This window comes from Triplophysa dalaica, chromosome 8 (genome assembly GCF_015846415.1).
Source record: "Triplophysa dalaica isolate WHDGS20190420 chromosome 8, ASM1584641v1, whole genome shotgun sequence".
Classification (NCBI taxonomy): domain Eukaryota; kingdom Metazoa; phylum Chordata; class Actinopteri; order Cypriniformes; family Nemacheilidae; genus Triplophysa; species Triplophysa dalaica.
In genome coordinates, this window is record NC_079549.1 from 6515927 (window position 1) to 6532805 (window position 16879).

The window sequence follows — 16879 nt, forward strand, 5'->3', positions numbered from 1 at the left end:
TCCAGGTCCCCGTTACCCAGGTGAATGCCGCAGAGGAGGCGAGCCTGGCTGGACCCCACAGCATTCATACTGCCTGCTGGGGTCTTTCTTGGTCGGATTGTTCTGTCATGCTACAGGTTGGCAGGGTAAGGTTTAACAAAATATTTTAATAACCCAAAACAGAGAAATGGAATGATTACGGGAGACAGAAGAGCGGGGCTGAGAGACATGTCAGAAGTACACGTGGCGCAAGGTAACAACAACAGCCACGTGTCTCCACACAAAACAACCACAGGACGTGGTTCTGTCCTGACCTTGTCCAGAGAGTTAGATAACTCAAAAACAGGAAGGACAAAGTCCTGACACAAAATAATGACATACACGAAAAATTTCAGTATAGCTTTAGACCACATCATAGCACTGAAACTGCACTCGTTAAAATTACAAACGACCTTCTTATAGCATCAGATAAAGGTAACATCTCACTTCTGCTTTCGATACTGTAGACCATAAAATACTTTTAGATCGTTTAAACAATTATACAGGTATTTAGGGACAAGCAATACAATGGTTCAGATTTTACTTGTCAGACAGATATCAATATGTCCATTTAAATGGGGAATCGTCAAATCTAATGCAAGTAAATTATGGATTACCCCAGGGATCGGTTTTAGGACCCTTGCTTTTCTTAATATACATGCTGCCCCTTGGCAACCTTATTAGAAAACATGGAATTAGCTTCCACTGTTATGCAGATGATACTCAGCTATATATCTCATCAAGACCAGATGATTCCTTGAAGCTATCCAAATTGGCAGAGTGCATAGAAGATATGGACCATTAGAAGAATAGTAATTTCCTTCTTTTAAACTCTAACAAAACAGAAATATTACTTATCGCACCAAAAACACGTAAACAGAATATCACAGATTATTACTTGCAAATTGAAGGCTGCACTGTTACCCCAACAAACACAGTTAAAGACCTAGGCTTTATATTATACGGCAACTTTTAAAAATCACATCTCAAATGTCACAAAAACAGCCTTCTTCGATTTTATGTGTTTTTAACGCAGAAAAACGTATTCATGCACTTGTGACCTAAAGACTAGACTATTGTAATGCTCTACTTAGTGGTTGTCCAGCTTCCAAACTCAGGGCTTTTGATAATACCTAGAATAAAGCTTTTTCATAAGTAGCACCTAAACTCTGGAATAGCCTTCCTGATACTATTCGAGAGTCATACACACTCTCCCAATTCAAATCTAGATTAAAGCACATGTTTCAGCCAAGGTTTCACTAATGCAAAGTTAATGAACAGCAGCTACGCTAATTATTCTCTTTCTGCCTCCACCTCGGGATGCCCATCCCGGGGTAGGGAGAGATTCCGACAGGCCCAGATGAATGTCACATGCCCATCCCCAACTAGAGATTACGCCAGCTACAGATGAAGTTCCTGTGCCATCCTCCTGCGAGAGCTTGCGGACTGACTGACCACCATCCCAGCTTCATCTCAGACAATTTCATCACCACCCAAGAGAAAGGCGACCATCTGACCATACCAGCTCAGAAAATTCCATCCCCAGTTAAGACGACAGACGGACTACTTGTCACATTAATGCTAAATTTACATTACCTGAAAGCAGTTTGAAGTTATAGCTGCATTCAGTTGCCCTGATTGGAGGTTGCTGGGTGGGTATTTGTGGGGAGTGGGGGGGCTTGTTGGTTGGGGTTTGCAGGATTTTATTGTTAGGTCAGTGTGGGTCTGGTTTGGTCTTGTTTTGTAGTCAATGTCGGACAGCAGCGGAATAAAGCTAGATTATGCCATTACTATTTTTCCCTGGTTGTTCCTCTGTTTTCTGGACGATCGCGAAGTGGAACCGTGTTGGACCTGTACGGTTTCAGCGAGGGGACTTCCTGGGTTGCGGGTGGTGGACTCTCCCCCTTCTTCGTGGATGTTTGCTCGCTGGCTTTTGGTCGGGGTGACTGAGTGCAGCTATGACACAACAGAGGGGATCAGGCCCATTTTTTCTCCATTAATCAATCATTGGAGTTTGGTTTTCCTAGCCCAGGGCAGTGTTGGCATGTTCACCGGGAAACGGTCATTTATTTATTTAATTATTTATTTATTAGATATTATTTATAAGAATGATCTTGCTTTTTCTATAAACACCATGTACTGTGCTTTGTTGCACCTTTCTTAGTTTTTTTCTTATTTGCTCCTGTAAAGCTGCTTTGGAACAATGCAGATTGTGGAAAGCGCTATATAAATAAACTTGAATCGAAATTTGAATTGAAGTCCCAGCAGAGTGTCCAGAGGGCAGGTTGATGGTGCCAGCTGCCCTGCATCCTGGGGCCCGTTTCAATAAGGAAGTTCAACCAACACCGAGTTAAAATCTGAACTCTGAGTTGATTTACTCAGAAAATCGCTACTCTGAGTTTTCAGTTTCAGACCAGCTGATTTGAGATAGTTCAATCCACTCTGAGTAAGTTCACCCTAGGTTACGCGCGTGCACCATGGCTATAAAAAGAGTGAAGATATCACTCAATTGATATCATATGTTAATATGTTAATGTGCAAGTTTATATGTCAATCACTTTTATATTTATTTTGTTGAAACTGTGAAAAATGGGAATTATATTTAACGCTCTCGCGCTCTCTCTCTCTCGCTCTCATGTAGGTGCAATCCTTCTGCAATAAAAAGATCTAGGCAGCAGCTGAATATGAAATACAATAACATCATTCATTCAGGAAAGTTAAAAGAAATAAAATGCTCTTTCTAGTAGGATGCCTGATTGGGAAATGTTAAATATACTACTTAAACTGGCCTTAAAAGTTAAGAAAAAACGTCCAAACCATGCCTCACAATTCTCTACCGACATAAATGTAACTCTCTGCGAATTAATGCAGCTTCCTCATCTACGGGTTTCTGAATAAATGGACCTGCCATTTTAAGGTCTGTGTGACTAAATTGAGTGCGATTAGGAACAAGAATCATTAAACAAATGTCGTATGCAATTTCAACACCGCTCACGCTTTAAAAAGGGGTGGAGATTGTAACAAACCCTGGGTTTGCAAATAAAACCTGCTCCCGACAAGGTTAGGTTCACAGAGTTTGTTACTCTGGTTACTCACTCGGAGTATAAGATATCTCGATTTCTGAAATGGGCTTGACTTACTCCGCGGTCGTGTTCTGAAACGAAAAACCCTGAGAATTCCGTTTTCTGGGGTTGACTTACTCTGAGTTTGCACTTACCCTGCTTTCTGAAACGGGCCCCCAATGTCCTGCATTGGGGTCATTCGGCCAGACTGGTCTGCCATCCAGAAATTCAGGGAACGTTGGCTGCCATCCACCAGTGCTTTTAGTGGCCGTTACTGACACCGGAGTTTGTGTTGGCCGCCGACATGCGCTCAATCGTCCTCCCGGTTTCCGTCTCAGAAACACGATGCTGTCGTCCCGTCTTTTGTGGCATTCATCAGGCATTGCCGCCACACCTGGGTGAGGGACAGAGAGATTCTGTCCCAAACTGAAAGACTGATCAAGCTGGGGCCAATAGCCACCGGTCCTCTCCTCCTGCTTATATTTGTGGTCAGCGAGTATGGCTCTCAACCAAGGACCTGCCACTCCGCGCCTTCTCGCAAGCTGGTACCCAAGTTCATTGGTCCATACTGCATCACGAAGGTGGTTAATTCGGTAGCTATCGGGCACAGTCTTCCCTCCCTCCTTTGGTCAGGTTCACCCTGTTTTTCATGTCTCGAGTGTCAAGCTGGTATTTTCTACCCCACCGCACCCTTCCAGTAATCGTCCTGTTCCTCCGCGTCTAGTGGATGCTCACTCTTAGCACCTGGGTCTGATTTCTAATCAATTCTTTTACTCTGGCTGTCTCTTCTTAATATTCTGATTTCTCCCCTCTTTAGTCCATCTGGTGTCAGACCGTTGTATGTATTTATGTCTCTGATCTCCAAAGTCTAGTTTGATCTTGTCTTGTTTAGCCATTTAATAACCACCCCTTCTTGTTTAGGCTACAGAGCTGCTAGACCCGTGCACGGTGTATGCATTCTCTGTCCCCTTAGTGACTGTCCCGACGACCTTAGTCACCAGCATCTTCTCATACGGACCTCTGTTTCCTGGGAACCTCCCGCTGATGGCGGCACACTTTCATCGGCTATTAGTACTTACCTGTAGTTCTCCGCTTTTGTTATGAAAACGACCCGTGCCATTATGTGCAGTCAGATAAAGACACATTTATTTTTGCACTTGTAAAATAATTAATGGTTTATTAAATGTGTATGGTTTCAAAGAATTTTCTTTAGACCACCTTACCCAAATCCCACCCCTTACCTCAAACCTAGCCACAACACACAAGTAAAAGTACAGTCACTTGAATTTATTCATAATTTATAATTGAGGAGTGAACACAGCGCAGGAAAAAATGAGAGTCGACAGTAGAGTCGACTGGAAACGAAGCAATGGAATAGATTTTGTTCGCGTTTAACGCATTTTTACTGGGCCAACTAAGTGTTAAAAAGAGTAATATTATTTAAGAATTATTCGGGACAATATTCAAAAACGCTGTCAGAAGTAAATAATAAAAGCCGGGATTTTGTTTCTCTTATTATATTTCTTGTTTTGCATTCATTCATATGGATGGAAAATATTGATTATTTTTTCTTTTTATTTACTTGTCTCAGCCCCTCTTTAAATTGATGTTTTTGAATGTTTACTGTATTCTTGTTTTGTAATGATATTGTTCGCAGATGAAATCGATGCAATTGAACTTTTTTTTTCTGTATAACTGCCACAAAAAGGCAATGAAGAGACAAAAAACATTCACCTCATTAAAAAAAAACAAAAAAAAACAATGTAAGCATACTATGCCTGTTGATTTTTCCCAGATGTGGCAGTTTGGTTTTGTTATAAATTTGAAAAGATAGTCTTTTGCACATAGCAAACACAGCAAAACATGGAGAGCATAACTATGAAATTAGAGGCGAATAGCGAATTAACACAAAAAGAATGGTTGGATAAAAAATCATACAATTTATTGTTGCATTATCTGGACTTTCAAGACTAAATTACGGTCCTGACATAACATAATCCTCTAACTGATTCAGCTGTATAAATTGACTGAGGTAAATTAATTGACTTATGTTTAAAGATCGGTTATCAAGCTATGTTATGCATTCTGACTTTTTTACACTGTTACACGTGCTAGCTTCTCATGCTTAACATGGTAAACCTATTAAAAAACGAGTTTCACGTACAATGTAGTATTTCTATACTTTCCCAGTTTTTTGTCATTTGGATCCCTGTGTGAAATAAAAATCTAACCACTTCACACAATATTATTACAAAATACTACCACAAAATGTACATGCTGTAGGCAATAGTTTTGCATGCAGCCAAGAGAGGCGCTAATTTTGTAAATTCGCGTATTTGAGGAAGGGACAAACGACAAACGTATTTCGTATGGGTTGGAGGATATGGTTCAAGAAGATATTTATTTTATTTCGTTTAGGTTGATTAGACAGCTCTCCATAGAAAGTATTGATTTTTGTGATAAAAATGTACAAATATGTTATCTTAACCCATTAGAAAATAGAAAGTGTGTACAAAGATTTTGATAAATTAGAAATAAATAAAAGATAAAAAAAAATCCTCTTCCTCCGAAGGCAAAGTTGACTTTTATTTTTTTAAGGAGATTTATCCTACAAACAATTATTAAGATTAAATTAAATTTTTAGGTGAATAATTGAGTATTTTGTGAAACAAATTTTGAAAGTTTCTTTTTCTGTGAATTGGTGCAACCTTTTTGGAGAGATGTAGAGAACTGGTTGTAGCAATCCAGAGATTATTCTCTCACCACCCCAAACAGTCCAGCTACTCAAATTTGGATTTTTTTTGGGAGAACAAACATTTAGATTTTGTCATTGATTTTTGTTTTTTTATAGCAAAGTTTTTCAATCGTAAATTTGGGTGCTTTAAATCAAAGGCCAACTTCAATCAGTGGATAAATGTGATAAAACAAATGTATAAAACATTTAAATGAGTTAACAATAAAAAGCTCTTGTTTTGATTTCATGTTTTGAGGAATATAAATTCATTAGAATTAGCCTCTTTCACTTTTTTCCCTTTCTTTCCTGCCTTCTGTTTTTATTTATATTTATTTTCTCGATTTGTATTTCTGATTGTTAATTACTGGTATCCTCAACTAAAGTCGCTAATTTGTGTATATTTTGAATTAAGATTGCCAGCCTATTTTGTTTGTACATTTGGTAGTTTATACAAAAAAAATGTTTTACACTCCATCAAAAAAAAAACTCTGTCTGTAGCAAGAGGCTAAAAAAAGCCTTCAAATTGTAAATAGGACTGGAAAGCCATCAGATCAGTTTGGACTGACCTGATGCATAGGTGTCGATGTGAGATACAAGTATTTTTGGCTTCATAGAAAAACATATTTTCCTTCATCTGCATTTAGCAGTAGCTCCCCTGGCGAATTGTAAATAGACTTACTTAAATTAACTCCTTTAATAAATGTGTTGTGTCATACTGTAGGAGACAGAAAGGCAGACACACTACCAATTCTAAGCAACTGATTTTGTTAAGTCATGTGCATTTCAAATTAATAAATTAAATGGAGGACAACATATTAATCTATTAAGCCAAATTTTGATACATACAGTATATATGCAATCAGCCTTTAGTTTACGTCGCAGCTGGATTTGCCATATAATTGTTATAGTCAATAGCATTTTTTGGAAAAAAATGTCTAAAAAGCCATTTATTGTGTACGTATGGGTTTTTAAGGCATAGTTGCACATCAACCCCCGCTCTGATAAACTCTAGTTTATCATCCTGTTACCTAGTGACAAGCCATACAATACATGGTGTAGGATCTTGCCCAGATCAAAGGTGACCATTTGGAACATCGTAAAATATCCTGACCTCTCAATAGGGGTCGCACCATTGATTAGAGTTCCGGGTGTTGAAATAAAGAGGACCATTGAGGGTTGTTAAGACATGACCTCTCAGTGGAACTCTAATCGGCGCCAGCAAGTCTGATCCAACTGTCCTCTTGTAACACATCCATCAATTGACCAGGATAAATCCCAACCAACACTCGTGGACTTCCCAAACAAATCCCAACAGGGAGGATGGGGTCGTTGACACTAACATGGACTCCAGATGTCTTAACAGGAATGAGGGCAAATGGTCAGTCAAGTCTTGAAGTCTCCCTCTTGTTAACCACAAAAGAATAGTTTCAAATAATTCAAACCTACATCTCCACATTGTATGTTTGTCCCCATGTTATTCGGACTCGCCTATAACCTCAAAAGCATTTGTGTTTAGTTGTATTCTGCTTATATTACCATTCTTGTACGAACTTCTTGTCAATGTACTTATAACCCTGGCATGTTTTATATCTAAATGTTTCTCTCTTCATTACTGGAAAGATGATGTATAGCACAATAACGTGTTTTCGATCCTATCGATTTTATGTCATTCTAAGAGTTCTACAGCACCAAACCTCTAAGTGATCCTGAATGCAAATGAGCTACTAAGCAAAACAAAGAAACTTTGTTTCGCTCCAAAATCAGCTCATCAGATTGGATAACTCACTTTGAAGGGCGTGAACCCGTCAAGCTTAAAGCAGCCGTAAACTGAGCTATCGATGCTCGGCTCATCTCGTGTCCTCGCGCTCCTGCCCGGCACGTCACCGAGACCTGTCTCTCCCTTGGAGACAGTTCATCCGGCAGTTTACATCGGCTAACTTCGTCCTACCCTCGTCAGCCAATCCGGCTCCAAGAAAGAAGTAGACTGACTCACCCGCTTGCTTTGAAACCATCAGGACTCATAGAACCTTTTCAACGCGCACAGAACTTGCCCCAGCACACTCAGGGAACCAATGCAAGTATCAACTATATCCTAAATAGCTGCGTTTAAGCTTTAACCCCTTTTTATAAAAGGAGATTATCCTCGATGGTTCATGCAGATGTGAATAGCTGTTTGTAAAACTGCCACTCTTTGTCTATTTCTTACCTTTCTTTACTGCATTTATGTTTCATGTTTTGTTTGTTAGCATTTGTTATTTTGTTAGTCAGTCGTTTGTTTCCCCTTTAGTGTAGTAAATAAACCCGCATTTGTTATCCACAATTAAACTGTTGCTGTGTAATTTTATCACATATTAACGTCACTTAAACTGCTTGATTTCGTTATAATTTCTGGAGCGGTACTGTACTACATACAGTAAGAGTGTTATTTTTCCAAGGCCAGGAAAGTAATATTTCTTAGATTTGATATACGATCTGCGGATCATTCGCTGGACGAGTGAATTTAGTTTGTCGCTATTATGAGGTCTGCCGAATCCGTGTATTAAGTGTATAAAACAGGTATAGTTAGTCATCATTAATTATACGTCTTTTACTGTGATCAAACTCATAGTTTCCCCCGAAATACACTACATAATTGGTGGAGAATGCGGGCAGTTTTAAACGTTGTTTGTGAGGAAAGCCACTTTCAGTTTCATTTGTGTCTGCATTTGTGTGTAACGGTAATGCGCGCTGAGCGAAACTTGAAACTCGCTCTTTGTATGAATGATTGAATGGTTAAGTTACTGCGCCGAAACACACTCTGAGTCTCATTCCAGGAATCTCCAGTCACTGTTGATGATGAGCGAGCTAACTGCTATTTCAAATTTGACCCTATATCACGAGGAAACCTTTTATAGCGAGTCACGATATATTGTTGTCCGCCCTAATCTGAGCGAAGAAATCCTCTGTTAGCGCGAAGGAAATAGTGGAGCGGATTTCCTCCCTGTTTCATGTATACGGCCGAATTTTGTGTATTTTAGACTGATGTAAAGCCATTGATGCATTTTCCAATGAGGGTTCAGCTAAATATACAACGCTTCCCGAAGTTGAACCATTAGCCTAGCTAGCTAATGCGTGCTTTTTGTTTCCTCGTAAACAAGGCGTAAGGATATTGTTTTTGTACTTTACTTTACTGGATGTTGTGGAGTTAAACAATAGATGACGAACGTTAAAAGGGAAGTGTTTTAGAATCTTGATCAAGTTAATTGTACGACGGCGAAGAAATCCCGTTGTGTGTTTTTTTTTTTTTATGACTGTGTGTTGTAAACTCAGTGTTTGGGCAGCGAAGAGATCCTGCCGCACGCGTTCAGGTAGTGAACTGACGCGTAGCTTAGATCCGCCGAGATCGAACGTCACCATCTGTGACGCCCCCAAAAGCGGGCGATTTGATTTGAATTTATATCAATCTGACGTCAAATTCTGTAGCATAATTGTCTTGTAGACCCAGTTAAGAAAGTTATTGGTTGACTTGTGTTTTGACGTATATTTTAGATGTAAATTCTTTTCTACAGCAATTGCCGCTTGAATGTTCAGATTAAAGTGATTGTTAAAGTCTTTGTGTAAACGAGACGGTAATCACGTTGAAGTCAGAGGATATGGTGTTACGACTTACTAACACCAGAGGGCAGTGTAGCGTGTTGTAGGTGACTAACACTTTCCTAACTCCACCCCTTCCTCCCTGACTTCCTTTTGGCGTGGCTCGACCACGCCCACCTTGTGGGTCCTCTCAGTCAGTCTCTTCACCTTCACTCATTTCCATTTTGTTGTTTTGACTTCTCAGTTTATTTTTATTTATTTACTTATTTGATTTTGAGTTTTGGTTTAACTAATTATAATAATAATTAGTTTTCAGGTTACTTGTTTTATTTTGTTTCAGTTTTTGTAGGTTTATTTGTTTTCATTTCCTCATTACTCCCTATACAGCCCCCTACCTAGAAACATCATTAATTTGATTTGATTAAATTTTTAAATGTCATTAATTCTACCCCTGTTCAGCCTTTGTGTTTCCTTATAGGTAGCACTTCCCCTAGCACACCTGGGTAGCGAAGTGATGACTCTCCTCAGTGGTACCTTGTGAGTGGATCCGGCTCTCCTGGCGTGCCTGGCATTGGTGGTGGATTTCTCAGATACCTTTGTCCCCGGCTCTAGGTGACGGCACGCAGGGAGACTTTCAGCCACTGGCACTCCTATGTTTAGTGGGGGCCGATGGGTGGTGCACTGCAGTAAATTCTGGGGTACATAACCCCGGGAAGTGCCACTTAGCGGGAAGAAAAGCCTACGGGCTATGTCTGTTGCGAGTGGCACCCCCGGGTAAAATCCCAGGTTTCTCTGCGCCCACCAGTCGGTAACCCACTCGGTACGGTCAGGTTGGGCTGAGAGTTGTGACTGTTTGAGTGGTCGCACCTGAGTGGCGTGTAGGGCAAGGGGTCTGGGTGATTGCTGCTGGGTGTCCAGAAGGGCTGGAGAGTTGGATTTGTTTGCCTGGGACCCATCTTGAAGCCCTCACTTCATGCCAGGTCTATGCAAATAAGGTACAGCCCCTACGGATTTTCTATAGGAAGAAAGGGAAGTAGGAACGCTCCCTTCCCCCGCTTTTAAACTGTGTAGTTTTCCCTGTTGTTTTTGAGCTTAGCTGCCTCCCTAGGCTAGATGACACCATAGCGCCCCCTACCTGCAGGCCCTGTCATAACCCTAGGGTTCCCAACCAGCGGAGCCAAGTTAAGCAACCCTCTCTAGCCCCTTTTCTATCTCTTTATTTTGTTTTGTTATTGATTTAATTTGGTTTTACTTTTTTGTTTTCTGGAAGACTGAATCTGCATGAGCCATCAGGGAATTCTCAGTAATATGTTGATGAAGTAAACTCCCCGGTCATTAGAATGACACCCTAAGTTTAGACCCATCGAAACATTTACTCCAACAATTTCCCTGGGCCCCCACACACTCACTCACACCTTCTATCCACCCCGCCAATTCACCGCTAGGTTAAATAGGTGTTTAAGTTACGCCACTGACTGTTCACCCAGTTAGCTGCACAACACATAGCATAGAAGCGTTATAGAGCTCACTGAACTTGTAGGGACTTGCATTGGCCTTTTGTGCTCTTCTCTCTCGACCCAGTGTGCCAGCATGTCCAGAGTATCCAGCCCTGTCACCCACTGGGACCAGCTAGAGGTCTGGCTGACCGCAATGACGGAGGCCCTCCTGCCCGAGGCGACCAGGGATCTACAGGACCTGAGCCGGGAGCAGCTGGATGACGATTTGAACCGGTTGATGGTCCCCGATCCTACAAAGAGCTACACCCACAAGGAGCTGGCTAGGATCAGCGGTGCCCTCGCCCACAACCTCATCGCCCAGTTGAAGCTGAGCGACGGAAACGTCACCCTCTTGGAGCAAGAGACAGCAGCCCTAAAGCTTCAGGCTGAGGAGGTTCGCAGGAACCAGGCAGACACCCAGAACCGCCTAGATGAACTGACCATGGAGGCCCAGGAGCTGGCAACGGATGAGCGGCACCCAGAGCTAAAGGAGGAGGTGCAAAGGCTCCAGGATACTGTAACCGACCTCCGTACAGACATCGAGCACAGAGAACGGTTGGAGAAGCAGGCCTGCAAGGACCAAGAATGCAAGCTCCAGGAAGCAGAGACTCTATTACGACGGGCTGAAACCGTACTGAAAGAGAGGGAGGCAAAAGCCAAAGCCTCTGAGAAACGCTTTCAAGCAGCCCGAGCAGAAGCCCAAGCCTTGGCTCAGCAACACGACCAACTCCAGTCGGAATTTGATACCGTGCAAAGAGAACTAAAGTACGCCTACATGTTTAAAGCTGAACCAAGGGGGGGAAGAGCCAAACTTCCTGAACTTCCCCCGATAAGCAGGACCAGACTTCCCAGCCAAGCATCATCCGGGAAAGAGGAAGCTGATAGCCTGCGGTTAAAGACATCACCTGCCAGTATCCAAGAGCCCTTAACCGCCACTGAGGGATGGGAGCATCTTCAGCAAATCCCTACAACAACCCACTGCATGGCTCCAAAGGACCTTGACAAACTGGCCAGGAACATCCCCACGTTTACCCCAAACCCTGCAGGAGGACAAGACATACACTCCTACCTGCAGGATATTAACTTTCATCTTCAAAACATGGCAAATGTTTCCACCAGAGACACTCTGTACTTGCTCAGGATTACCTCCAGCCGCGAGGTGCGCAGCTTCCTGGACCGGCAGTCAGACACTGTCAAAGGGGATTACAAGCAACTGCAGCAGGCTCTAATAAAGGAGTTTTCAGACCCAGAGTTTGAACAGGGACTTGTTGCTGCCATGGACCTTAAACAGGGCCATCTCGAAACCCCACAGGCCTATTATAACAGGCTGAGACGGACCTACTTTGGTGCCAGAAATGAGCCAGAGATGGAGGAGGATTTTAACTTTAGAACTCTTTTCCTGCGCAACCTGCATCCTAGCGTGAGCCATCACTTAGGAGTCACTGCATGCCCCCGCACCATAGAAACTTTGTTTCGCTCCAAAATCAGCTCATCAGATTGGATAACTCACTTTGAAGGGCGTGAACCCGTCAAGCTTAAAGCAGCCGTAAACTGAGCTATCGATGCTCGGCTCATCTCGTGTCCTCGCGCTCCTGCCCGGCACGTCACCGAGACCTGTCTCTCCCTTGGAGACAGTTCATCCGGCAGTTTACATCGGCTAACTTCGTCCTACCCTCGTCAGCCAATCCGGCTCCAAGAAAGAAGTAGACGGACTCACCCGCTTGCTTTGAAACCATCAGGACTCATAGAAACTTTTCAACGCGCACAGAACTTGCCCCAGCACACTCAGGGAACCAATGCAAGTATCAACTATATCCTAAATAGCTGCGTTTAAGCTTTAACCCCTTTTTATAAAAGGAGATTATCCTCGATGGTTCATGCAGATGTGAATAGCTGTTTGTAAAACTGCCACTCTTTGTCTATTTCTTACCTTTCTTTACTGCATTTATGTTTCATGTTTTGTTTGTTAGCATTTGTTATTTTGTTAGTCAGTCGTTTGTTTCCCCTTTAGTGTAGTAAATAAACCCGCATTTGTTATCCACAATTAAACTGTTGCTGTGTAATTTTATCACATATTAACGTCACTTAAACTGCTTGATTTCGTTATAATTTCTGGAGCGGTACTGTACTACATACAGTAAGAGTGTTATGTTTCCAAGGCCAGGAAAGTAATATTTCTTAGATTTGATATACAATCTGCGGATCACTCGCTGGACGAGTGAATTTAGTTTGTCGCTATTATGAGGTCTGCCGAATCCGTGTATTAAGTGTATAAAACAGGTATAGTTAGTCATCATTAATTATACGTCTTTTACTGTGATCAAACTCATAGTTTCCCCCGAAATACACTACAATGGAAAATATATGAAACAATCGCAATGGTTAAACTACACTACATGTTCTTCATCTTAAATTATACTTTGCATTTAGATTTACATTGGCTTGATCGAATGGACAGATTGCAGTTTTTAATACGTATTTCAGACTGTTACTTAGGTTGTTGCTGCATGGTGTGCCTGTTTTACATGGGCTTTTTACGCATTAAAATTGTTTAGAAATATTAAGGTTTTTAAATAAAAGGCTATGTGATGCAGAAAATAAAAAGCTTAGTGCTACCTCTACAGTTCAGTCTATTGTTAAAGCATCAAGGTCTCAGTTTTCTGTGAATTGTACAATTGCAGAGACTTAATAATACATTTTAAATTATATGTGCTCAGACCTTTCTCTAACCTTTTTATATTACATGATTACGATCTCCACATTTGCATTTAGTTTAGCATTGCTAATATTACTGAGCGCAGACTCTCATAATAATTTCCATTTTATGTGACATTGTTTAAATGCCCCAGTGTTTCCATAGCTCACACGTTGACATGAAGGGTAGGAAATGACATGGAACATGAATGGCACTAATGAGAACACAGTTGCAGTTATAAAAAAGTGACATTTTTCAGGTCACATTTCTGAATAAAACCCTATAGTTGCAACCCTGCAAGTTTCATTATTCAACAGGAAAATGAAAATTTAGTTATAAAAGTAAAATATAATCCATGACTTGTGTATGCAAAATAACATTTAAATTAACAGGAAGTGTAAGTTACATCAAAACACCCGAAAAACAGATCAGTGTTTTGCATAACACTGATCAGTATGGGAAGATCAGGTGGCACAAAAAAGCCATTATACCACAAGCACAAACATAATAGTCACCTAAATCCATTGTGGAAATATATTTCCCAGCTGACAGCAAAGAATAGAGGTGGCAGGGAGCATCATGCTGAGGGGCTGCTTTTCATTAGCACGGATAAGGACAGCTTGTTAAACAGAGAGAAAGCGCTGAGGAACTTACTTCAGTCTGCTAATGACTAAAGGTTAAACATGAAATTCTCTTTCATCAGGACACTTATTCGAAGGATTAGGTCACATTAACACTTTCAACCCTTCTATAAAGCATCGCTGATCTCTAGCACAGGTATTGTTGTTATTATGGCTTTCTGGCTTCCCTGTCATGCTAAACTTAATCAGTGAGCCTGACCAGATCGAACTAAATCTGATGTTTTTGCAGAAAATATGAAAAATACTGACCGTCATTATAAGAATATGACCCACCCTCCTGTGACCCAGGAGAGGACAAGAAGTTTTTGAGAAGGGATGGATGGGAATTGACAACTGCAGAACATAAACATCTTACTAACATTAACAATCTAGTTATGAAGTACTTGATCAACATATCTGCAAAACTTAGATTTTTCAACATGAACAAAACACAGTATTACTTTGTACAGTCATAATGAGGATCTTACTGTATTATGGGGGCAGCATCAAAACAACAACAAAACTAATAAAATGGAACCTACAAGGAGAAAACATAAGATGCTTTTGGGAACACTTGTGTTATGACTAAATGAAACAGTGAATCTATATTTTGAACCTGTTTAAATAAAATAACCATGCATTCTTTAAAAATGAAGAGCTCTGCATTCTGAATTCCATGCTTTTTAGGTTTTTTTAACGACAGTTATACTCAGATGTCAATATTTGGTTTGGTTATGAGCATTCTTCCAAATCTGTTTCAGTGTTCATCGAAACAAATACATTTATGCAGATTTGGAACAACTTGAGAGTGTGTAAATGAAGACAGGTTTAATTTTTTGGGTGAACTGTTCCTTTAAGACTGAAAGTTCCTTTATGTAGTCATAGCACACTGGCTATTTGGAATGTCTCATACAAGACTGATTCCTATCTTCTCAGATTAGGAATGTCTCGGTTACTACTGTAACCTTTGTTCCCTGAAGGACGGAACGAGACGCTGTGTTGAGAGACTGACTGGGGTTTGATCTTGAGAACCTATCATCTCCGAGAGGATTTAAAACACCAATAAACTTGAAGAATTCATTCATCTTTTTGGGTTGAGAAATCTTAGAGACATTTCCTGGTCGCTGCAGCGGGCCAGCGAGGTGCGACACAATGTCTCGTTCCCTCCATTAGGGAACAAAGGTTACAGTCGCAACTGAGAAGTTCCCTTTCAGTTGGTCTCTCGACGTTGTGCTAAGAGACAGAATGGGGTCCTATATGACAAAGCCACAGCACTGAACCGCATCACAAGCTCAAGCGGAGTGACACTGACTGGACTAGTGAGTCACAAGTGTGCGCTACCACGAGACATACTAGATAACTAGTAGTATACTTGACAGGCGGGGAGAACTAATGGAATATAATGCGCTAGCCAGAGTAAGGAGCATATGACCCAGGTGGGATAATCCACCGAGCGAAATTAACAGGTTCGCCGACAGGGAAACCAAGAGTGAGGAAGTCAACATACCCTGCAGGGGAGTCACTATGCATGGGGCAAAAAATCCAACTATAGGGGTCCAACTGAATAGGGGTGACTCTACCACTCCAACTGGTCTGCTACTGACTCACCTGACTCACCTGAAGAGGGGAGAAGGCGCTTTTGCAGGCGTACACCCACCCAGCCTCAGGCGGGGTCTCAGGATCACGTGAGAATCAGCTACCCGAACTGTAGGCACTTGTCGGACAAGGAGAATGCCTGGAGGTCCCCCATCCTCTTGATGGAGATGCGTCAGCAAGAGTGCCATCTTCATCGTCAGGTGAGGAAGACTGGCATCTCTCAGGGGCTAGAATGGGGTCATACCAAGGCCCTGTAGGACAACATTAAGGTCACAAGAGGGTACAGAGCGTGGTTGAGGTGGATTCATCTTCCTCATGCCTCTAAGGAACCTGGTGACCAGGTCATGTTGCCCCAGAGACTTACCCTCCACGAGAATGTGATGAGTGGCAATCCAGCTACATAAACTTTGGTCATCCCTCTGGAAGAACACCAGGACGAAAAGAGGCACCACTTCAAGGTGTACAAACGCCTTGCGGCAGGGGCTCTAGCCTGCAGGACAGTCACAGCGACTGCCGGCAGCAGGCCTCTCAGAATCTCCTCGTCCCGTCCAGAGGCCAGACATGGAGATTCCAGAGGTCACACCGTGCCCTTCCCCTGCGACAGAAGGTCCTTCGTTAGTGGAATCGGCCCGGGGGATTGTCATCAGTGCCACCAGGTCTTGTTTGTCCTGCACGAGCGGTTGAAACCTCCTCAGTAACAGAAGGACGGCCAGAAAAAAAAAAGACGGGGGGCCTGTCCTTGCAGGGAGGCGTATGTCGTGACTAAGACATGCCTGGAGGCCTGCCCGAGCGGAACCCTCGCTTTGAGAATGTCAGGTGTGACAAAGGTGTGAGGGTGGGAAGAGACTGAGATGTGATATGCCTGGTGCCTGTGTGCCACGCCCTCCAAGGAACTCGAGTCTGAAGCTAGTGCTGAAGTGGTCGCGTGTGCATCAACCCGAGCAGGACAACCCACTGTTTCAGACAGTTCAGCACTGATTGTGCGCACTCGTTGGTGAGACGCGCTGTCATAGGGGCAGAGTTCCATACCAAAATAGGAGATCCTCTGTGCTGGAGAGAGCTCGCTCTTTTCCTGGTTGACCAAA